Genomic DNA, 26105 nt, shown 5'->3' with positions numbered 1-26105 from the left:
AATTTAAATTAATTAAAAGCATATTTTAACATTTCACAGTCTAATTTCAATTGTAACTATCACCAAGGCTAGTTATTTTAAGGACCTACTCTATTTTACAAATCATTTCAGTCAATTTTTAGTGATATGTCTAACTGTAGGCATCATACTGTCTCATAGACATATGCACTTCAGCTGAAAATTCTTTCCAAATAATTGGCAATAGCTCTGTGGCTTAATCTGAAACATCCAACTCTTCTGCAAAGGTATGGACATTTGGATGAGGCCCCTATTAAAAAAAAACTTAATATTCTTTGTTCCCACTAGCTAATGTAAGTTTAAGTACCATGCTACTGAAATAAATGCCTCTTCTAAAGCTACTTAAAGGCTTTAAGATAGTAATGAGTCTGCTAAATTATAATATAATAATAATCTGTACATATATACTGCTAATACCTTTAATTATCACACTATGTTCTGCCATTTCACATTGATTGATAATAGAGAGGGCAGCCACAGAATTATCTAATTCACAGCCTGAATAAGAGGCAAAGACGGTTTATGAGGACATTTAATGATATTCGAAAATTTCCTGAAAATATCTAGCTCTAGCAAGTGCATATAAAATGATATTATTTCTTCTAAATAAAACTCAAGTAATAACACATTCTATTCTAGTTGTTAACGTGAATGTTTTGAGGGAGAAATTATCCCTCTTATTTTGATCAACATGATAGAAAGCGGGGATCAACATGATAGAAGGCTGTGCCGTGTTAAAAGCATTCACCTCTGGTGAATTCCCTCTGGCATAGTTGCGTCATGGAGCATTTCTCATTCTAGGGAAAGGGTGTAGAATTTGAAATACTGCCTCTTCTTCCATCTATAGAATTGTCAAATGACAAGGGATCAGTCTCTAATATCTTAAGGATGATACCAGAAAGTTTATAGCAGCAACAACACATTGCAGATGCAAGAGATAAAACAGAAAATAATAGTTATGAGAGGGTAGAAGCTCTAAGTATAAATTTTACCTAAGTGTTTAAAGAAATGAGTACTTCACCCTCTTCTTTCTCTTAATTTAGTAATACATTTTGGATTTTATATTCAGAAAAACAAATCATTGTTATTGTTTAGCTTTTATGATGATGAAGTGAATTTTTTTACATCTTTATTGGAGTATAATTGCTTAACAATGGTGTGTTAGTTTCTGCTTTATAACAAAATGAATCAGTTATACATATGTCCCCATATCCCCTCCCTCTTGCGTCTCCCTCCCACAAACAAACTTTCAGTTTTAGGATATCTTTAGATTTACAGAAAAGTTGCAAGTATAGTAGAGTATCTTCTGCATTCAGTTTTCTTATAGATAATGTCTTAAATTAACACGTATATTTGCCACAACTAATGAACCAATACTGACACATTCATATTAACTAAAGTCCATTCTTTATTCAAATTTCCTTAGTTTTTAACCTAATGTCCTTTTTCTATTCCAGGAATCCATCCAGGATACCACATTACATTTAGTCATCATGTCTCCCAGGATCCTCTAGACTGGCAGTTTCTCAGAATCTCCTTGGTTTTGAGTAGTACTGATCAGATATTGATTTTTTAGAATGCTCTTCAATTTGGGTTTGTCTGATGTTTTTCTCATGGTTAGAGTTAGACTGCAAGTTCTTGGAAGGAAGAACACAAGTAAAGTACCATTTTCATTACATTACATCCAAAGTACATACTAAGGTGGCTTATCATTGATGTTAACCTTGATCACGTGACTGAGGTAGTTAGTATTTGCCAGTTGTATCCACTGCAAGAGTACCCTCCATTTCCATTCTGTATTCTTTGGAAGGATGTCACTATGTGCAATCCACACTTGTAGATTTATGTGCTATCTTCTTGATGGTGGAATATCTACATAAAATATTTGAAATTCCTGTGTATGGGAGGTTTGTCCTTTGCATCAGTATGGATCATGAGTATTAACTTTATACTTTGGGCAATATTTCACTATTACTTATTTTGTTGTTGAAATTGTTCCAGAGTTGGCCTTCAGGAGCTCTTTTAGCTGGCTCCTGTAACTCTTTGACATATCCTTATGATTTTGTTTCTTAAGTACTTCCTTACTTTGTGGTTCAATAAGACACTCTAGCATCATCTTGTGTATCCTCTGCATTAGCCCTAGAATCATATTGGGGTATTGCTGCTTCTAGAACCTCTCATCAGACAGCTAGAAGATACAGTAAGTCCCCTACATACGAACCTTCAAGTTGTGAACTTTCAAAGATGTGAATATGTGTTCGCATGTCCAATCATGTAAGTTAGTTCACGTGTCTGGCATACATTGCCACATGTGTGCACCCTCTCCAAGTGGTTGTGCTTTTGCATTCTTTACTTTGCATTACTGTAGAGAGTACAGTAGTACTGGTTCTTAATTTCAAGCCCAGGATGTCTGGAAGCAAGTGTAAAAGCAGCAGTGATGTAGCTGGTACTACTATACTTTTCAAGGTACTGCACTGTAAGATTAAAAATGTTTTGTTTTTTTTTTTTGTTTGCTTTTTTATGTATTATTTGTGTGAAAAGTATTATAAACTTATTACAGTACAGTACTATAGAGCCGATTGTGTTAGTTGGGTACCTAGGCTAACTTTGTCGGACGTATGAACACACTGGACTTAATGAACATGCTCTCAGAACAGAACTCGTTCGAATGTAGGAGACTTACTGTATATGAAACGATTTTAACTCATTCAACCACATATTAATTTTGAACTAAGTACCTGGCACTTGGATGACAAATATAAATTATTTAGATATGGAATACAGAACACTGTGTTGACTATAATGTGGCATTTAGGTGACATGACTGACTTATCATCTATAGAGTCCATGTTATGGTTATTTCTCAATTAGTAGGAATGGATCTCTCCTGCATACATTTCTTTTTTTAAAAAAAAATGTTTATTTATTTATTTATTTTCTTATTAGTCATCCATTTTATACACGTCAGTGTATACATGTCAATCACAATCTCCCAATTCATCACACCCCCACCCCCACCCCCGCCGCTTCCTCCCCAGGTGTACATACGTTTTTTCTCCACTTCTGTGTCTCAATTTCTGCTCTGCAAACCGGTTCATCTGTAACATTTTCTAGGTTCCACATATATGCGTTAATATACAATATTTTTTTTTCTCTTTCTGACATACTTCACTCTGTATGACAGTCTCTGGATCCATCCACATCTCAACAAATGACCCAATTTCATTCCTTTTTATGGCTGAGTAATATTCCATTGTATATATGTACCACTCTTCTTTATCCATTCGTTTGTCGATGGACATTTAGGTTGCTTCCATGACCTGGCAATTATAAATAGTGCTGCAATGAACATTGGGGCACATGTGCCTTTTTGAATTATGTTTTTTTTCTGGGTATATGCCCAGTAGTGGGATTGATGGGTCATATGGTAATTCTATTTTTAGATCTTTAAGGAACCTCCATACTGCTCTCCACAGTGGCTGTATCAATTTACATTCCCACCAAAAGTGCAAGAGGGTTCTCTTTCCTCTACATCCTCTCCAGCATGTGTTGTTTGTATATTTTCTGATGATGCCCATTCTAACTGGTGTGAGGTGATACCTCATTGTAGTTTTGATTTGCATTTCTCTAATAACTAGTGATGTTGAGCAGCTTTGCATGTGCTTCTTGGTCATCTGTATGTCTTCTTTGGAGAAATGTCTATTTAGGTCTTCTGCCCTTTTTTGTATTGGGTTGTTTGTTTTTTTAATATTGATCTGCATGAGCTGTTTATATATTTTGGAGATTAGTGCTTTGTCTGATGATTCATTTGCAAATATTTTATCCCATTCTGTGGGTTGTATTTTAGTCTTTTTTATGGTTTCCTTTGTTGTGCAAAAGCTTTTAAGTTTCATTAGGTCCCATTTGTTTATTTTTGTTTTTATTTCCATTTCTCTAGGAGGTGGGTCAAAAAACTATCTTGCTGTGATTTATGTCAAAGAGTGTTCTTCCTATGTTCTCCTCTAAGAGTTTTAAAGTGTCTGGTCTCACATTTAGGTCTCTAATCCATTTTGAGTTTATTTTGGTGTATGGTGTTACGGAGTGTTCTAATTTCATTTTTTTACATGTAGCTGTCCAGTTTTCCCAGCACCACTTATTGAAGAGACTGTCTTTTCTCCACTGAATATCCTTGCCTCCATTGTCATAGATTAGTTGACCATAGGGGCATGGGTTTACCTCTGGGCTTTCTATCCTGTTCCACTGATCTATATTTCTGTTTTTGTGCCAGTACCATACTGTGTTGTGTGCTGTAGCTTTGTAGTATAGTCTGAAGTCAGGTAGTCTGATTCCTCCAGCTCTGTTATTTTTTTTCCCTCAAGACTGCTTTGGCTATTTAGGATCTTTTGTGTCTCATACAAATTTTAAGATTCTTTGTTTTAGTTCCATAAAAAATGCCATTGGTAATTTGATAGAGATTACATTGAATCTGTAGATTGCTTTGGGTAGTATAGTCGTTTTCATGATATTGATTCTTCCAATCCAAGAACATGGTATATCTCTCCATCTGTTGATATCATCTTTAATTTCTTTCATCAGTGTCTTATAGTTTTCCGCATACAGGTCTTTTCTCTCCCTAGGTAGGTTTATTCTTAGGTATTTTATTCTTTTTGTTGTAATGGTAAATGGGAGTGTTTCCTTAATTTCTCTTTCAGATTTTTCATCATTAGTGTATAGGAATGCAAGAGATTTCTGTGCATTAATTTTGTATCCAGCAACTTGACCAAATTCATTGATTAGCTCTAGTAGTTTTCTGGTGGCATCAGTAGGATTCTCTATGTATAGTATCATGTCATCTTCAAACAGTGACAATTTTCCTTCTTCTTTTCCAATTTATATTCCTTTATTTCTTTTCTTCTCTGATTGCCTTGGCTAGGACTTCTAAAATTATGTTGAATTACAGTTGTGAGAGTGGATATCCTTGTCTTGTTTCTGATCTCAGAGGAAACAATTTCAGTTTTTCACCATTGGGAATGATGTTTGCTGTGGGTTTGTTGTATATGGCCTTTATTATGTTAAAGTAGAAGTAGGTTCCCTCTATGCCCACTTTCTAGAGAGTTTTTATCATAAATGGGTGTTTAATTTTGTCAAAAGCTTTTTCTGCATCTATTGAGATGATCATATGGTTTTTATTCTTCAATTTGTTAATATGGTGTATCATATTGATTGATTTGCATATATTTAAGAATCCTTGTATCACTCAGATAAATTCCACTCGTTCATGGTGTATGATCCTTTTACTGTGTTGTTGGATTCTGTTTGCTAGTATTTTGTTGAGGATTTTTGCATCTAAATTCATCAGAGATGTTGGTCTGTAATTTTCTTTTTTTTTGTAGCATCTTTGTCTGGTTTTGGTATCAAGGTGATGGTGGCCTCATAGATTGAGTTTGGGAGTGTTCCTTCCTCTGCAATTTTTGGGAAGAGTTTGAGAAGGATGGGTGTTAGCTCTTGTCTAAATGTTTGATAGAATTCACCTGTGAAGCCATCTGGTCCTGGACTTTTGTTTGTTGGAAGATTTCTAATCACAGTTTCAATTTAGTTACTTGTGATTGTTCTGTTCATATTTTCTATTTCTTCCTGGTTTAGTCTTGGAAGGTTATACCTTTCTAAGAATTTGTCCATTTCTTCTAAGTTGTCCAATTTATTGACAGAGAGTTGCTTGTAGTAGTCTCTTAGGATGCTTTGTATTTCTGTGGTGTCTGTTTTAACTTTTCCTTTTTCATTTCTAAGTTTATTGATTTGAGTCCTCTCCCTCTTTTTCTTGATGAGTCTGTCTAATGGTTTATCAATTTTGTTTAACTTCTCAAAGAACCAGCTTTTAGTTTTATTGATCTTTCCAATTGTTTTCTTTGTTTCTATTTCATTTATTTCTGCTCTGATCTTTATGATTTCTTTCCTTCTGCTAACTTTGGGTTTTTTGTTCTGCTTTCTCTAGTTCCTTTAGGTGTAACGTCAGATTGTTTATTTGAGATTTTTCTTGTTTCTTGAGGTAGGCTTGTATAGCTATAAACTTCCCTCTTAGAACTGCTTTTGCTGCATCCCATAGGTTTTAGATCATTTTATTTTCATTGTCATTTGTCTCTAAGTATTTTTTTGATTTCCTCTTTGATTTCTTCAGTGATCTCTTGGTTATTTAGTAATGTATTGCTTAGCATTCATGTGTTTGTGTTTTTTCAGTTTTTTTCCATGTAACTGATTTCTAATCTCATAGCATTGTTGTCAGAAAAGACGGTTGATATGATTTCAAGTTTCTTAAATTTACTGAGGCATGATTTGTGATCCAAAATGTGATCCATCCTAGAGAATGTTCCATGTGCACTTGAAAAGAAATTGTAATCTTCTGTTTTGGGATGGAATGTCCTATAAATATCAATTAAATCTATGTGGTCTATTGTGTCATTTAAAGCTTGTGTTTCCTTATTAATTTTCTATTTGGATGATTTGTCCATTGGTGTAAGTGAGGTGTTAAAGTCCCCAAGTATTACTGTGTTACTGTCAATTTCCTCTTTTAGAGCTGTTAGCAGTTGCCTTATGTTTTGAGATGCTCCTATGTTGGGTGCATATATATTTACAATTGTTATATCATCTTCTTTGATTGATCCCTTTATCATTATGTAGTGTCCTTTCTTGTCTCTTGTAACATTCTTTATTTTAAAGTCTATTTTATCTGATATGATTATTGCTACTCCAGCTTTCTTTTGATTTCCATTTGCATGGCATATCTTTTTCCATCCCCTCACTTTCAGTCTGTATGTGTCCCTAGGTCTGAAGTGGGTCTCTTGTACACAGCATATATATGGGTCTTGTTTTTGTATCCATTCAGCAAGTCTGTGTCTTTTGGTTGGAGTATTTAATCCATTCACGTTAAGGTCATTATCGATACGTATGTTCCTATGACCATTTTCTTAATTGTTTTGAGTTTGTTTTTGTAGGTCTTTTTCTTCTCTTGTGTTTCCTTTAGCATTTGTTGTAGAACTGCTTTGTTGGTGCTGAATTCTCTTAGCTTTTGCTTGTCTGTAAAGCTTTTGATTTCTCCATGAAATCTGAATGAGATCCTTGCTGGGTAGAGTAGTCTTGGTTGTAGGTTCTTCCCTTTCATCATTTTAAGTATATCATGCCACTTCCTTCTGGCTTGTAGAGTTTCTGCTGAGAAATCAGCTGTTAACCTTATGGGAGTTCCCTTGTATGTTATTTGTCATTTTTCCCTTGCAGCTTTCAATAATTTTTCTTCATCTTTAATTTTTACCAGTTTGATTACTATGTGTCTCAGCATGTTCTTCCTTGGGTTTATCCTGTATGGGACTCTCTGTGCTTCCTGGACTTGGGTTGCTATTCTGTTTCCCATGTTAAGGAAATTTTCGACTATAATCTCTTCAAATATTTTCTTGGGTCCTTTCTCTCTCTCTTCCCCTTCTGGGACCCCTATAATGTGAATGTTGTTGCATTTAATGTTGTCCCAGAGGTCTCTTAGGCTGTCTTCATTTCTTTACATTCTTTTTTCTTTATTCTGTTCTGCAGCAGTGAATTCCACCATTTTGTCTTCCAGGTCACTTATCTGTTCTTCTGCCTCAGTTATTCTGCTGTTGATTCCTTCTAGTGTAGTTTTCACTTCAGTTATTGCATTGTACATCTCTGTTTGTTTGTTCTTTAATTCTTCTAGGTCTTTGTTAGACATTTATTGCATCTTCTCGATCTTTGCCTCCATTCTTTTTCCGAGGTCCTGGATCATCTTCACTATCATTATTCTGAATTCTTTTTCTGGAAGATTGCTTATCTCCATTTCATTTAGTTGTTTTTCTGGGGTTTTATCTTGTTCCTTCATCTGGTACATAGCCCTCTGCCTTTTCATCTTGTCTGTCTTTCTGTGAATGGGGGTTTTGTTCCATAGGCTGCAGGATTGTGGTTCTTCTTGCTTCTGCTGTCTTCCCTCTTGTGGATGAGTCTATCTAAGAGGCTTGTGGAAGTTTCCTGATGGGAGGGACTGGTTGTGGGTAGAGCTGACTGTTTCTCTGGTGGGTAGAGCTCAGTAAAACTTTAATCTGCTTGTCTGCTGATGGGTGGGGCTGGGTTCCCTCCCTGTTGGTTGTTTGGCTTGAGGCAACCCAACACTGGAGCCTACTCGGGCTCTTTGGTGGAGCTAATGGCAGACTCTGGGAGGGCTCATGCCAAGGAGTACTTCCCAGAACTTCTGCTTCCAGTGTCTTTGTCCCTTGGTGATCCACAGCTGCCCCCTGCCTCTGCAGGAGACCCTCCAACACTAGCAGGTAGGTCTGGTTCAGTCTCCTATGGGGTCACTGCTCCTTCCCCTGGATCCTGATGTGCACACTACTTTGTGTGTGCCCTCCAAGAGTGGAGACTCTGTTTCCTCCAGTCCTGCCAAAGTCCTGCAATCAAATCCCGCTAGCCTTCAAAGTCTGATTTTCTAGAAATTCCTCCTCCTGTTACCAGACCCCCAGGTTGGGAATCCTGACGTGTGGCTCAGAACCTTCACTCCAGTGGGTGGACTTCTGTGGTATAAGTGTTTTCCAGTTTGTGGGTCACCCACCCCGCAGTTATGGGATTTGATTTTATTGTGATAGCGCCCCTCCTACCATCTCATTGTCGCTTCTCCTTTGTCTTTGCATGTGGGGTATCTTTTTTGGTGAGTTCTAGTGTCTTCTTCTCAGTAATTGTTCAGCAGTTAGTTGTGATTCTGGTGTTCTTGAGAGAGGGAGTGAGATCATGTCCTTCTGCTCCACCATCTTGAGCCAATCTCCTCTCCTGCATACATTTCTGAAACTGTTTGAAAAGTCTAAGAGTATAGTCTACAGAAAAGAGCAAAGGCCCTCAGAAGAACTGGCTTTTCCCCTTTAGCACTTTGCCCTAGTCAAGAAGCCATGAAAAAAAAAGTGTTGTTTATAGTGTCAGAATCAATGTTTTAAGAAACGCTCTGTAGAAAACCATTATATACATGAGTACCAAATTCAACTAAGCAGTTGCCAAGCAGGTATTTATTTTGTCAGTGCATTTGATAAGTTTTAGATACTCACTAGCAACTTTCCTGAGTCTTCCTTGACAACAGATTTTGCCCTATTATGCATGTTTAGATGTGGTAAGTCATGGCTATATAGGATGTAATTAAAATGTTCTAGGAGCACTGAAAATTCCAGTTCCTCTATCCAAGGGGTCACCTTACATGAACCGGTGCTAACTGAATAATAGTTTCTTTCCATCTGTGTGATATGACTTCTATGAAAATACAGCCCCCCAAATAAGGTTTGCCACATTTCTTCTCCCCATTGTCCCAACTTCTATTTTACAAATGAATTTTGTATAAATCCCTGACAAGATCCCTCGTCACAAAGCTCGTTTGTGTTTTTTAGCACTGAACATCTAAAATCAATTTCATTCACATTTGATCAGGGTGCAAATGTAATATCATGCATACATTAGACTTTCAAAGTGAGACAAAACTGTACCTTCGATTTATTCTTTATAATTTTCTCTACATTTTGTGTTAAAAAGTGATATATTTTATATAAGAGAATAACGAGATACTTCTTGAGGCAATGCACTGTGAATCCCAACTGCTTTGTAGACTAAAATCTGTCAACTTTTCCCTGGATCTAGTTGTGCCAGGATATACTTGTCACCTTTTCCAGCAACTTATAAAAGATAAGGCCTTAAGCATGAAAGCAAACAAGGGGAAATCTTTATTATTTTGCCAGGGAACACAGTTCAAAGCACATCTATTTATGCATGGCTTTAAACAGCCTTACTTGGTTTCTCATATATCAACACTTCAATGACTACCTTCTGTACTCTGCCACCCTGACGTGAATTTTTTAAAGTGTATTTCTAAAAACAGAACAGAGAATTTGATGTAATGTGTATATACGAATATACTGGCTATGAAATAACTGAAAGCATCACAGCTATTTATTGAAGCTAGGTACACTTACACGAGTCACCTCTCTTCTCACAAATGACTACATATGAAAATTTCCTAAAAATTCAAAGGCCAGATAATATAGACTTATTTGTTATAATAACTAACATATAGATGCTTATTGGAAACAGTAATAAGGTACACTGAGAAGCATCAGAAAGTGTGAAAATTTGTATTGATATTACTTTAGTATGCTGGAATCAAAGGGCACTACCTTTCTATGACTTGCCTGTTTTGAAAAATCATATGGAAGATATAACTCAGTATTCATCCTCAGGGGGAGAAAAATTAGTTTTAAATTCCAGGAAGGGCACTGAGGAAGAGTTGGCTTGATGAAGGCAGATAAAGTATCTTAGGTAAATTCACTAGGCAGGCTGTTTAACTTCACCCACCGATGCAGCAATCATCATTATAATTCATTATCATTATAGACGTGAAGGACCAGCTCCCCTTTTTACTTGCTGAGTGCTCTCAGACAAATCATATAACCTCTCTTTGTCTCAGTTTTCAATCCCATCCCCTGCCCTCAGGTTCAAATGAAATATTCTTTGGCCATAGTTTGAAAACTGTTTAAGTCTATATAAATGTAAAGACTTGATATTCCTATGATTATTTTCATCAATCATGTAATAATGATTACAATTATTCAGTATTCACCATGAATAGGTACTGTTCCAAATTGTTTACATGGAGTATCTCATTTAATTCTCACTACTTCATGAAGTAGGTATTATTATTTTCCCCATTTGACAGATGAGCAAACAGTCTCAGGATGTTTAAGTAATTTTTCCGAGGCCTCATAGTAGTAGAGCCAAGATTGGACCCCTAGCAGCCTGATTTAAAGCCTGCATTATTAAAGAACGTTATAGCATGAAAAGTGGCTGCAAATTCTAGCAGAAGATTCTAATGAAGATATGATGGTTATTTGTAGCTCTACATCTATCCCTTAAGTTCAGAAGGTCACAGGACAAATGCTCCCCTGAAAGGGCAGAAAAGTGTCTAATGTTAACAAAATTTAAATTGGTTGATAATATCAGTTTCTACAAATTGGGACAACCTGAAGCAGGTGTTCTATTAATTTATCACTTCAATCTAGAATTTTCAGACACATGAAGCATAAATCTTTCTCGGGTGTGGGAGTGGAGATGGGAGTCTAGCTTAGACTAGTTAATGCGTTTTTCTGCATAACCATGTGGCTGGATACAACTAACTTTTATGATAATGAAGATACCTTGGGAAAATGGAAATGTACAGAAAACTCAAAAACACCATGTAACTTATTATTTTCAGTTTCTTTCCTTACCCAACCTGATTACCAGAGCTGATAAAATGGACTGATTCAAGTTTTCCCTTCTCTCTTAACATCTGCAAATATGGGGAAGCTTAAGGAACAGTATTAACTAGAATCAGCAAAAAGCAAATGGAAACCATTCAAATCATCTGGATAATCTATAAACTACTAAGAGTTTATTCCCTTTATATTCCAGATTACTTACTACCTACCTCTATTCCTTCACATGGCTGTATATGTTCCTGCCATTTATATATGTAGAGTATCACTTGTAATTTCCTTTTCCCTCACTGGATTGCAAATCCCTAAAGGGTAAAGACTATAACATTGCCCAGACTACCATGCTCTCTATCCACTGCTTTGGCAGATATTCCGAGTCACAGAATTTGCTAACCTGACACTTAACATGTCACAGCAGTTATTTTTACCTATTTGTTATATCATTGCCAGAAGCAGTTGTCATGCAGTAGTCAGGAATACAGGAAAGTTCCACACTAGGAAGTCAGCTATTTTTACCCAGATTCCCCTGAATCTTTTTCACCCTTTGAATGACACTGAAATAATCTGCCTATATTATTGCCTGAATAAGGAACCTGAAGACCCCAGTACATTTTCTTGATTTACTCCCAACTCAGTATAACTCTAGATAACTGTTTTTCTCTATGGAAGAAGTCAATTCTAACCCCAAATCCCCCAACAGCCCTGAATGTGAGCGGACAGATTACTTATACAATCCCTTAAATCTTCTGATATGCAACCATATCAAAACTTTATAATCTATTTGGTTTATCTATTCCAAAATGTTTGTGCATGAAATTCCTCATCTTTAAAATAAATTTGATATCCTAAAAATTAGAGAAACACCTAAAATGTTTATGGCATGCTGAAATGGAAGAAAACTTGCTTTTCATCAGCCTGAATTACTACTGGTTTAGAAAATAAATCATAACTTAATTTTGACCATAATACAATTTAAAATGGAAAAATATCTTAAAATAAGATTGAATCTGTATGATGAAAACATAAAATCTGAATGTAGGTGTTCCACTTATTCACTCAAAATATGTTTACTGAGAACCTACTATGAGCCAGGCACTAGTGTTAAACAAGACAGATAAAGTCCATGACTTCATGGGATTTGCATGTTAGAGGAGAGAGATAATTAACAAATTTGGGCTTTATTCCAAATATGTCAGAATGAAACTAATCAAGACTTTAACAGAAAATACTGGGTGGTGGTTGGGGGATGGGGGAAACAGAGGAACAAGTTAAATGATGTAATAAGTAAACAAAGATAAATCCAGAATATGGGACATTCTATAAAACAAACATCTGGTCTTTTCCAAAAATTACATGAGAAAAAATGAAGACTGCTCTAGAAAAAAAAGAAGATTTAAAGAGACATAATTAAATGCCATGCATGAACCTTGATTTTATCCCAGTTCAGTAAAAAACAGGTATATGAGGTTTCTTTTTAGAGTGATGGAAATGTTCCAAAATTACATTGTGGTGATGGCTGCACAACTTTTGTAAATTTGCAGTGTCATTGACTATTACATTTAAGATGAATAATTTTCATGGTGTGAAAACTATACCTAAATAAAGCTGTTAAAAATGATTTTGAAGGGACACCTAGAGATATCTAATATTGATAAGTATTAGATGACATCAGGGAATTATTTTTAATTACCTTAAATATTATAATGTTAAGAGTATGGAAGATAATTCCCTTATTTTTAGGAGATGCAAGCTGAAGAAATTGCATATGAAGTATCATGAGTTCTGTAACTTACTTTCAAATTGTACAGCAAAACAAAGGAAGCAAATACAGCAAAATGATAAAGGTTTTTGGCTCTAGGTTATGAGTGTATAGGTGTTCACTGCAAAAGTCTTTTAAGTTTTCTATGTGCCTGAAAATTTCATAATAAAAAGTTGGAAAATACATTAATTTTTGTTTTTGGGGGGTTTTTTTTGGCAGTACGTGGGCCTCTCACTGTTGTGGCCTCTCCTGTTGCGGAGCACAGGCTCCGGACGCGCAGGCTCAGCGGCCATGGCTCACGGGCCTAGCCGCTCCATGGCATGTGGGATCTTCCTGGACCAGGGCACGAACCCGTGTCCCCTGCATCGGCAGGCGGACTCTCAACCACTGTGCCACCAGGGAAGCCCATACATTAATTTTTGAGAGAAAAAGAGAGAGCCATTGGAAGATATGAGGTAAGGAATGATAATGATCTGTTGTTTTTGGCCATCTTAACAAACAAGTTGGACCTGCTTACTGTATGATTTGATCAGTTAGACAGAAATCTCTCAATTGCTGAAGGCTGAGTAAATTGACTGCATTGGAAAATAACTGATTATGAAATCACAAATAGACTTGGCCTAATGTCCTGTCTGTAACAGTATAAACAATGTTCATGCAACTCACCTTTCCATTCCATTTCCTATCTGTTCCACCTTTTACATTTCAATTTTGGCTGGTTTACTTTTGTTGTGGCCAACACATAAAGTCAAGGATCCCTATACTCTTGGCATAAAAACCAAAGATCCTAAATGAGTCTATGGACTCCAACCTAAATAATCCTGGTCACTGCTTATTTCCTCAACCTTATCTTCTGCCCCACTCATCCTCCTCCCTCTCTGTGCTTCAAACTCAATGGCCTTCTTTCAGTATCTCTGATGTGCCATATTCACTCTACCCAGGGCCCCTGCAAGTACTATTCTCCCTCCCTAAGTGCAACTTGAATAACATTTATTTAGCGAAGTCTTTTCTGATGTCCTTGAAAAACTTCAGTCTGACAATTATGCTCTTATAGAACTTTGCGCTTTTTCTTTTAATATTCATTACAATGAATATTATCTAATTATTTGTGTAATCATTTGTTTAATACCATTTCTGCTCACTAGATTATGGGTTCTATAAGGAAAAGATCTATGTGTATTGTGTTCACTACTGAAGCTCTTAAAAAAAACATTAGCATAGAAACCTGCTACTGTTTCATTTGAACCCATAAAAACCACCTGTCTTAACCCTATTTCCCCTTTTATCTACTGCTCCATTTCTCTGTTGTTCTTTTTTATTACAACTCCTGGAAAGAGCTGTTTACAGTAAGTCCCTTACCTACGAACGAGTTCCATTCTGAAAGCGCATTCGTAAGTCCAACAAAGTCAGTCCTAGGTACCCAACTAACACAATCGGCTATATAGTACCATACTGTAATAGGCTTATAATACTTTTTACATAAATAGTACATAAAAAACAAACACAAAAAATAAAGAAAACATTTTTAATCTTATAGTAAAGTACCTTGAAATGTATAGTGGCTTGAAATAAAAATACTGTACTACTGTACTCTATGCAGTATTATACAGTAAAGTACACAAAAGCACAACCATTTGGAGAGGGTGCACGCATGTGACAATTGTACGCCAGACACGTGAACTTATGTGATTGTACATGTGAACGCATTTCCACATCTTTGAAAGTTTGAAACTTGAAGTTTCATATGTAGGGGACTTACTGTATACAGTTTTCAACACTTCTCTTCCCATTCTCTCTTGAACCCACACCCATGGGACTTTCACCTCAACCACTCCATCAGAACTTTTGTTGTCCAGGTCATTAATTACCTCCATGCCACTAAGTCTAATGATGAATTCTCATTTTTATCTTAACTTCATCAATCAGCATCAATTGACAGACTGGATCACTCACTCTCTCCTCCTGGAAACACTTACCTCAAATGGCTTCCAAGATTACAAACATTCAGTTTTCCTCCCACTTTTCCAGCTGCTTCTTTCCAATCTGCTTTCCAGGTTCTTCCACTTTGACCAAAGATAAGAAATGAGATAATATTTGTTAAAGTCCTTGCATAAGTTTGCAGTATGTTTTAGGTTATAGAACTAAAACTTAAGTACAAAAGAAAATCTAACCAAATTTGAAGAGGTATGCTGACCAGAAGAAAAGGTTCTTTTATTCAGGCAAAGTAATAACCCTCCTTAAAAGGTTATGATTAGCACTTTCTCACCATTCCAGTTATTTATTCAACTGTAAATATCTACTATAAGTAACTACAGATTATTCCCTGCTTTTATACTTTTCCTTTTCCTGCCTATAATTGGTCACCTAATGTATTCCTTCCTCATTGCCAATTGACAATCCTCTACCCTCAAATGAATCTTTGTTCTGAAACCCAATTTCTTTAAACAAAATTTTTCCCCAACACCTGGACTCCTATTTTATATTTCTATAGTGCTTTGAAATTTACAAAGTAAGTTAATAAAAGAGCAATATTGGGGTAAATTTTATGAAATAATTTAACAACCCAAAACAGTCTAATTAAAAAATTAATTTTCTACTTTTTTTGGTGTCCCTAAGCTTTGATGACCAACACAGACTGACCAACATAACCCTTTCTGAGAGCAATAATAGATATTACTCTAAGACACTAACTCAAAGTGTGGTCCCAGGACCCACGGGAGTCTCCAACAACCTTTCAAGTTGTCTGCAGGCTTCTCTTTTTTCCAACTATGTTATTTGTGTGAGGCCTATTTTTTTTTCATATACTTCAACCAAACATCATATCAAAACAAATTGTAGAAACAGATATGAGAATAATTAAGTCAGCATTAAAGAGATTTAAAAATGTAAACTAATACATGTATGTTCATTAAATACTTTTAATTTTGAAAATATAATTACTTTTCACAAAATGTTATCTAGTTAAAATTTAATGGTCTTATTATTGGTATTTTAAAATGGATTAATAATATTTTTAAAATTTCTCAGTTTTAGTTTTTAATACCATAAATATAAATAACTATTATATATCAGATATTCTTGACCACATAAACAAACCTCCTTGGGGTCTTCAGTAATTTCTAATAGTGTAAAGGAATCCTTAAACCAAATGGTTTGACAACTACTCCTCTGAGAAAATGTTTCTTGACGTATGTCCACTGACCATCTGCATCAGAGCTATCTCGGATACTTGATAAAAATATAGATTTCTGGACTCCATATAAGACCTACTAAATCATAACTTCTGGGGTCATGAACTTACATTTTTACCACGGCCTTCAGGTGATTCTTATGCACACTAATGTTAGAAAAATCTAATAAAGAAGTTTATAGACTTTGGAGTCTGATGGATTCAAACTCTAATTCTGCCACTTCCTGTTTGTCACCCTAGCCTATACCACTCTCTATGAACCGATTTCCTGCTCTTACTTTCCCCTCACCCCATCTCCTGAATCCTCTTCCAACTGCATATCTTCAGTTAAATAGTTCCTGATTTCCAGAGTAAGCTGGAAAATTTCTATGTAAGAGGTATTTAGGGACAGCAATCTGGTTCTTAGAGAAAGTTAGGGACTCAAAAGTTGCACTTCCATAGGAAGCACATTGCTTTTACTTAGATTGTTTCATTTGGGGCAGCTATGTGGAGACGATAAGATTTTGGAGGGGGTAATATCACCTAGGCTACACCTCGGCATTACCACTTACCTATTTGCTTCTGCTGCTGAACAGGGAAGACCTCAGAGGATTTTATTTTCTATTCTTCACCTTGGAGCACATAGCACAGTGAAGATGGCAGCCATTTGGTCTTTCCTTGGCCCTGCCCCAAGTTGGTTATCCTTACAAAGCTGTCGTCCACTCCCACTACGTTCACTGTGATTTGCATACACAGTTCTGACCAATCAGAGGTCTGAAACTGGTTTCAGATGTCACTGGTTTACCCGGTTAACAGAAATCTAACAGAAATCTGTGAAATTTTGCCCAGCAGTGAACAATCGCTTTAAGAACCACAGGCTTATTTAAATATAGAAAAAAATTCTGTAGAACAGTGCTATTCAAGGTATAGTCCACTAAAGCACAAGCTCAGAATCATATAGGTCTTTTTTTTAAAAAAATGCAGAGCCCTATGCTTCATCCCAGACCAAGTATTATCATAGTCTCTGGGAGTAAGAACTCCGAATTTGTAATTTTAATAATTTCCTCAGGTTATTATGGTAGAAAGTACAAAAACCATTGCCATGAAGAAATTTCAACGAGGAACAATAAAAATAAGAGGAAACATAAGCATATTCTGTATCACCACCTAGTTCTTTAATTGATAGTAAATTGATAAATGATGTCACCCACATGCTTTTCCATATAGACATAATATTTGCTTCAATCTATGTAAGACTTTATACTATTCTATCAGTGTGCCAGTAGTACCAGGATGAGGGAGGCTAATTCACACTAACAAAAGTCACACTATATCAATGTATAAGTCAGATGCCCATCCATTAGTTTATAATTGGAAATATTGTAAACACAGGAATGTTCAGTTTGATAACCAGCATATCCTGAATCTATTAGATAATACATGTACAAAACAAAATTATAATCATAAATTACCATGGTGAGCCTGGAATCATTAAAAAAAGGAGTCAGTGGATATTCTTAATGATTACTGCCTCAAGATTTAATCTGATCTACCTACGAATCTCCACCATTGGGTTGGGGACTAGAGTATTCCAATCTGATCAGGGCACTCTCTTTCCTAGTCATTTCTGTAAACTCACAGCTAGTTCTATGATTTTCCCTAGTGTAGTAATTTACTTTCTGATAATTCAGTCTTCCATTAACTGATTAGATTTTACCTTTTCAATTTATGAACACATTATATTCATGCCTCCCTGAAGCTCAAGCAAAACTTTGAGTATTTCCAAATTGAATTATCTACTCACAAGCAGGCTCTTGGGTTAATTTTGCAGGTGGCTTATCTTCTATGGCTTTTAATTTTTCTCAACTTCACCTTGAGTTTTTGACCCCATTGCACAGAAAAAAGGCAAAACTATGGAAACAATAAAAAAAAATCAGTGGTTGCCAGGGATGGGGCTGTGGGGGAGGGAGGTGAATAGGCAGAGCACAGAGGATTTTTAGGGCAGTGAAAATACTCTGTATGATACTATAATGGTGTATACATGTCATCATACATTTATCCAAACCCACAGAATATACAACACCAAGAGTGAACCCTAAGGTAGACTTTGGGTAATTATGATGTGTCAGTGTAGGTTCATCTTTGGTTTAAAAAAATACCATTCTGGTGAGTGATGTTGATAACGGGGGAAGCTATGCATGTGTGGAGGGAAGAAAGTATATGGGAAATCTCTGTACTTTTCTCTCAATTTTGCTGTAAACCTAAAACTGCTCTAAAAAATAGTCTTAAAAAAAGACATTCCAAATGAAATTACTATAAATGATAAGCATGCCGTACCATCTTTCCCAAAAGATGTTCAGCCATATTGGCATTTCCATCTTTTTACATCTCTACTCCACTTTGTCTGGTTTTGTTTTTGCTTTTTTTGATCTTATCTTAACCTTCTAAACAAATTAGATGATTCCTTTCCTGCCAACCCAATGCAATTCTTCTATGTGGGCACTCATTCTTATCTGAAGATTTTTTAAAAGGTCTAAAATATTATGTTTTTCACTAGCTGATAATCAACATTTATTATTTAATGAAGACTGTATTTATAATTCATTTATCTAGGAAATTCTTTTTTCAGTCTTTGTTTAGACCTCATAGATTGTGGAAGTATTTCAAAAGAGCAACTTGAGGAAAGCTAACCTTGTTGTTACTTCAAAGTTATGGAAGCTCATTATGAAACTTTTATTCAAAAGCATTAGTTATAAAAAGCAAAAACAGTAAAATTAGTATTAAAATGCATGGATATGTGGTAAATTGAGAAGGACCTTGGATTTAGAAAAGGGTTCTAATGCTGCATCTTAGCTATACTAGTTATAAAACCTTAGGCTATTATTTTAGCCTCTGTGAGCCCAGTCTTCACATTGACAAAATAAGAAAAGTTGTCTCTGTCTATTTTATGGGTTTGGGTGAAAATCAAATAAGGTAACATATGTGAACATACTTCATAAAGGTAAATGTTACAGGCTGATGTAATTTCATATTCTTATAATTGTTAGTATTAAGAATTATCAAGATATCATGAGGACATAAAAGGAGGACCTATGACAAATTTTGAAATTAAAGTATATCTGAGTGACATTACACAAACACACACACACACACAACACACACACACACATACAATGGTAAGATCTTAGGAGGGTGCTATAAAAAATACAGATTGCTATGCAAATGTTGTGCATCACGTATACCCCACTTGCATACATATTATTATTTACTCTTTTTTGTGTCCAGTCCATCTTCCACACTGCTAACTCTAGTCACCTTTCTTTAAAGTTGGCCACTCCTTAATGCTTATTTAATTAGAGTTGAATTCCTTAGTTTGGCAGAATGACCCCGATTTTGAGCTTCTCCAAACTCATTTCTCCTTAACTTTCTTCCTCTTATTCTCTCTTCTTCCTCCATGTATCACTGAAATCCCTATGCTTCAGCCACATAAAATACATCACTATTCCTCAAATACTCCAGTATCTTTCCTAACTCTTTGACTTTGTACAAACATGTTGTTTCCTTTGCCTAAAATACCTTTCTTTTAATCCCCAACTTTCCAGATCCTCCTAGCAGGAAACAATTTCTTTCTCCTTTATGTTGCCATGGCATGTTCACTAACTCATTCAGCCAATATTTACTGAGTGCTTACTATGTGCCCAGCACTGTGCTAGAAAATGCCGGTGACATTACAATACAATCACGGTCCCTAAACTCATAGATTTTAGGACCACTTATATTAAATAAATAACCTACAAATAACTATATAATTAAAACTGTGATGATAGTGCTATAAAGAAAATGCATAGGGTTTGATAACAGCACATAGCTAGTACTTAGTAAATGGGATCAGGGAAGACCTCTCTTTGAAAGAGGGATTTAAAATAAGACCTGAAAGATGAATAGTCATGAGCCAGGTAAAGAGGATGAGGGCCAATTCAAAGCAGAAGGATAAACATATATGAAGGTACTGAGACAGGAATGGGCTTGGCTCCATCAAGAAACAATAGGCTAATATGACTGGAGGGTAATGATTAATGGTGATGGTGGCATGGGATAATGCTGAGGAAATGGGCAGGAGCATGATCATGAAGGACCTTATTGACAATATTAAAGATTCTGAACTTTGTCCAACAACTCATGGGAAAAGTTCTGAATAGAGGAGAAATAGAGACATGCTCATATTTGTATTTTAGAAAAATCATTCTCTCCACTATGTGGAAAAGAGATAGGAGATAAGATTGGATACAGAAGGAATGTTAGTCTAGGTGAGATATGACGGTTAGTTGGACTAGGTTGGGGTTAGAATGCTATGGCTCTTGAATAACATACTTAACTGGGCAACATATTGTACATCAAATGTGGAACCACTGAAAAATTTAAGCAGGGAAGTGACGTTATCCTATATTCATTTTTAAAAGATCACTTTGCCCCACGTATGAAGAAATAATATTTTGGTTTAAGAAGGAATACAGGAGTCCAGGTATGGTAATTTGGATGGGGTGGTGGCAGTCGATGAAGATAGTCTGGACTAGGATGTTGGCACTAGAGTAGGAGACAAATGAGCAGATATGAGATACTATTTTGGAGGTAGAAGCAAGAGGACTTGGTGACCGATTGGATATGGGGTAAGGGAGAAAATGAAATCAAGGATAACTACCAAGTATCTGGAATTCATTAGACAGAGGTGCCATTTATTGAGATGGGGTCACTAAAGAAGATTAGTAGTAAAAGGTGGGTGAGCTAATTCATTTCTGTACATGTTAATTTTGAGATATCTGCTAGACAGACATCCAAATAGAGATTTTGAATAGGCAGTTGATTATGAGTCTGGGGCTCCAAGGATGCACACTTAGCTGTCTACCTGATATTGATACTTCAGACTCTGAAGACTTGTAGTCTTGAAGCATACTTGCAGACTCTGACACTACATGGAGAATTTCTTTAGGGTAGCAATAATGATTAATTCATCTATTGTTTCCTGTGGTATCAAACACATAAAAAATGCTCGATATATCTGTTTATTTGAATTAAATTATGTAGTCAATTTCAGTCACTGTTTCATCACAACTCTAAACACATAATCAATGCTATACAAAAAACAATATTCAGTAACCCATATGTTTTGTCTTTACACGACAAGTGGTAGTTTAACATGTTTTTTGAATGAATTGGCATAACTCAATAGATATTCTATCACTGGGTTTTTGGAATTAGAAGTGCTTGGAACACAAATTCTCATAAAAATACACACATGTTAGAACTTCTGGCTATGGCTAGGTGAAGAGGTTAGGAAATCTTTCCCAAAAGCACTATAAACCTGGACAAAATTTAAAAAGCAACCATTTCAGCACTCTGGAAATTGACCAAAAGTATATATCCATCTGAGGAGTGTTTATTCCTGAAACATCACTGACCTTGGAGTACAAAGAGTGGGAATCTGTAACATTAGGACCTAGAGCTGCTCCCATACCCTCCCCCCTCCAGTTCATTCAGCACAGAGGTTCTGTCAGGACTTATACACTAAAAACCACAAAACATTGCTGAGAGAAATTAAAGAATATCTAAATAAATAGATATGTCATGCTCTTAGATAAGAAGACTCAATGTTATCAAGATAGTAATTCATCCTCAATTGATGGATAGACTAAATGCAACCCCTATCAAAGTCCCAGCTGGCTTCTTTGCAGAAACTGATATTGATGAGCTGATCTTAAATTTCATATGGAAATACAAGGGACCAGAATAGCCAAAACAAACTTGAAAATGTGGAACAAAATTGGAGGACTCACACTTCCCAATTTCAAAACTTAAGATAAAGCCACAGTTAATCAGACAGTGTAGTATTGGCCCAAAGATAGGCATACAGATAAGTGGAACAGAATTCAAAGTTCAGAAATAAATTCTAACATTTATGGTCAGTAGATTTCCAACAAAGGTACCAAGACAATTCAATGGGGGAAAGGATAGTTTTTTTCAACAAAGGAGTTGGGACAACTGGATACCCACATTTAAAAAAAAAAAAATAGAGAGGGAATTCCTTGGCGATCCAGTGGTTAGGACTCGGTGCTTTCACTGCTGAGGGCACAGGTTCAATCCCTGGTTGGAGAACCAAGATCCTGCAAGCTGCATGGTGCGGCCAAAAAAAAAAAAAAATTAGAGAAAGAAATTAGACCCTTAATTCGTACCATATACAAAAAATTAACTCAAAATGGATCACAGACTCAAATTTAAGAGCTAAAATATATAACTTCCAGTAGAAAATATAGGAGAAAATATTTGTGACCTTGAGTAGGGCAGAGAGTTCTTAGATACAATATTGAAAGCATTATACATAGAAGAAAAAAATGATCAATTTGAATGTATCAACTTTCACTCCTCAAAAGTCACCAATAAGAAAATAAAAGTACAAGCCACAGACTAAAAGAAAGCATTTGCAAATGATAGATCTAATAAAAAGCTTGTAGATCCACAGCCATGGCCAGTCCAGGGGCTGCTTTCTGCTGTCTGGGTGCCTTGTCTGGAGTGGGGGCCTTAGGCCTGGCCTCGTATGGGGCACACTTAGCCTAGTTCCTGGATGCCTACAGGAAGGAGCTCTTTCACAAGACCAACAAACCCCACTTTTTACACAGCCTGGCCCTGCTAGGGGTGCTCCTGTGCAGAAAGTCCCTCTGGGCAGGGTTACTGCTAGCTTCTGGAACTACCTTTTTCTGCACCAGCTTTAACTACCAGGCTCTGAGTGGACACCCCAGCGCCCATACTTTGGCCCCTGTGGGAAGGAGCCTGCTACTCTTGGTCTGGCTTGCCTTGGCTCTTTGAGTTGCCCTGTGTTTAATTTCTGGGGACATTTTTTAGAATTGGAGCAGGGATGGGATTAAAAGAGAAAGGCAAATTAAAAATATAATAATAAAATAAGAAGCTTGTATACAGAATATTTGAATAACTCTTACAACTCAGTAATTATTAGGAAGAAAAAACCTAATTAAAAATAGGCAAATGATTTGATTAGACATTTCATCAAACAAGTTATGAATAGCTGAAAAGGATATGAAAAGATATGCAACATCATTAGTCATTAGGGAAATGTAAATCAAAATCCCAATTAGAAACTACTACATATCCACTAGAATGGCTATAATAAAAAATACAAATGGTACTAAGTGTTGGGGATGCAGAGAAAGCAGACCACCTGTGCATTGTTAGTGGGAACATAATATGGTACAGACACTTTGGAAAATATTTTGCAGTTTCTTAACAAGTTAAACATAAATTTATCATATAATAGCCATTTTACTTTTAGGAATCTAACCGTAAGAGATAAAGGTATATGTTCAAAAATATATGTCCACACAGAGGCATATTGTAACTATTCATAGTAGTAGTATCCATAATAAGAAAAAACTGGAAAAAATCCAAATGCCAATCACCTAGTAAATGGATGAACAAAATGTGATATATTTACACAATGGAATACTATTAATCACTTAAAAGGAACAAGCTATTGATATATGCTACAACATGAATACACCTTAAAAACATGCTCAGTGAAAGAAGCTACACACAATGGACCACATATTATATGATTCCATTTATATGAAATGTATAGAAAAGGCAAACTTACAGAGAAAGAAAACAGAAGAGTATTTGCTTAAGCCTGGGCATGGAAGAAGAGATTAACTGCTAATGAGTATCACAGAACTTTTGGATGATGGAAAAATTTTTAAATTGAATTGTGGTGATTGTTGCACGATTCTATTAATTTACTAAAGTCATGGAATTATACACTAATAAGAGTGAATTTTATAGTATGTATACTACATTTCAATAAATCTGTTTTAAAAAACACAGAGATATTTTAAATGGAATAATTTGGTGGACTTCCTTTACGGCACCTGCATGGCTTTCCTCAGGCTTACCATATTTTCATAATTTCTTCATTTACACTAACACTCCTTACGTAACAATGAGTCACAAGCCTATATTTCCAGCCCTAACTGCGAAGCTTTTTCCCAGTTCTAACCTCATATATCCAGTTACGTTTCAGACTACTCCCTGATAACTTCTCCACCTCAATAAACTTTCCTTCTCATTTTTCCCATAACTATTAGTTATTCCTGCTTTTTACATCTTCTTATACCCTTAGTACTGATATAAAATATTTTCACATGATATGTTTTACTTATTAATATAACTGCTCCTGGGATACTGCATGCTTTTATTTTTTTCTCTCCTAAATTGACAGTGAGCTACATCAAAGGCAACTTTCATAGTTTTTTTTTTCTGTACCTTCAAAACAATCAACACAGTGCTGAGTATACAGAAGGTGATCATTAAATGAATGTTGATTTAAATTAATAATTTGCAATTCTTGCATTTGTTTATCATAAGTTTATGAGTGCGTACTATGCGTAAAACACTGGATTCAGTGTCATCAAGGAAGCAAAGAAATATATGATACATGATCTCTCTTCTGAAGGAGTTTATAATCAAGCTGGGCACATAAAGAGTTAGCAAATACAAGACTACCATTCAAAAAAGATGTCAAGAACCAATCTATGATTAAGAAAAAATGAGGAAACAAAACCTGTGATTCCAGGATCAGAAAAAGAGCTAAACTGAGCCTTAGAAGAGATAAGTTGGATATCAAAAAGTGAGAGAGGTTGAGAAGACTTCAGGCAGGGAAAATGGACTGAGAAGGGCAGGGATGAGAACTCAGGGTTTATGTAGAGGATTTGGGAGAAAATTAAGTTAGAAAAGTGGATTGAGGTCAGAAATTGAATGGCCATGAAGGCCTGATTAAGTTGTCCAGACTTTAATCTGTTAAAATAGTCATTAACTGAGCATTTATAATATGATTTGTGGTTTATATGCATAGTGGGCATTTGTTGTATGTTGGATATTGGGTATCCATTCCCTCAGTCTCATAGCACTGATTTTCTTTTGAGAAGAATCCAGTGGGACTGTAACTAGAGGCCTTACCCTATTGTAGTTAAGGGGCAAGCAATTAAATTGAAAATGACTGAAGTTTCAGTTTATCTCATCTTCAACATCATGATTAGACTATTCTGGTTATGAGGCCCTTGTGTTTTCTGCTTCCTAGGTATTCAGAGCTACTTCAGTTCCTGCCTGTTTCCAGACCTGACTCACCAGCTTTCCACAGATTCTGTGATACCTTGTTATTTTCCAATGAATTAAACTTTGAATAAAATAGCCAGAGTTGATTTATGGTGCTTGCAACTGAAAAGTCCTAATTGATATAGTTATATATTATTTTCCACATTCCACTGATAAAGAGACTGTGGGTTAGTGAGATTAAGTAACTTCCCAATGCCAGACATCTAGCAAGTGGCAAATGTGGGTATGTTTGATTCTGGAATCTAATTTCTACAAAATTACTTACCAGAGGCTGCATGGCATGACCAAGACTCAAACTCTAGTTTGTCTGACTTCGAAACTGGTATTTTTTCCCTACACCACTCTGCCTTTCAATGAGAATTCACTGTAGATTTTCAAGAAGGGTATGATATGATGAAAATGGCATTTTAGAAAGGTTAATTTCACAATAGAATATAGGCTGGAAGGGAAGCAAGAGAGCTTGAGGTAGGGAGATAGATGACGAAGATGAGGTAAATAATCCAGGTGGAAAATGACAGTGGTCTGAAATAGTGAAATGACAGTTAGAATGCAAGAGAGTATAGACGGGAACAGTAACTAGAATACTTTATCAGTTGTCATAGCTCTCTCTCTGAAATGTGTATCCCATTAATTTTTACTATTTTATAATAATTTCGGTTCAGTGATTTCAAATTTCAGTCCAGTAAGCATATGTCTTTTACTGAGTTAAACAGAATCTCTTAGTAAGCGT

The 26105-nt window shown here is 35.8% G+C and overlaps 1 protein-coding gene and 1 pseudogene across 4 annotated transcripts in view; one reads left to right on the top strand and one right to left on the bottom strand.

The window, feature by feature from the left end:
- The window catches only part of FAM133A (family with sequence similarity 133 member A), a 53052-nt gene that overhangs the window by 14495 nt on the left and 12452 nt on the right, over positions 1 to 26105 (bottom strand). The window contains exons 1-2 of one of the 3 annotated variants that reach the window (XM_082610397.1): positions 18006 to 18042; positions 15009 to 15095 (exon numbers count right to left, since the gene is read on the bottom strand). The gene's annotated coding sequence lies outside the window, so the exon portion shown is untranslated. Of the gene's footprint in view, positions 1 to 15008; positions 15096 to 18005; positions 18043 to 21943; positions 22367 to 26105 lie in introns of those variants that run through there. The other 2 variants (XM_082610396.1, XR_014292527.1) reach the window with 2 other exon arrangements.
- LOC309796794 (transmembrane protein 256-like) lies at positions 22718 to 23059 on the top strand (annotated as a pseudogene). The gene has a single exon. The product of its transcript is annotated as a transmembrane protein 256-like (transcript).

This window comes from Mesoplodon mirus, assembly GCF_964341445.2.
Source record: "Mesoplodon mirus genome assembly, chromosome: X".
NCBI classification, from domain to species: Eukaryota; Metazoa; Chordata; class Mammalia; order Artiodactyla; family Ziphiidae; genus Mesoplodon; species Mesoplodon mirus.
This window is presented reverse-complemented; position numbering and strand designations above follow the sequence as displayed.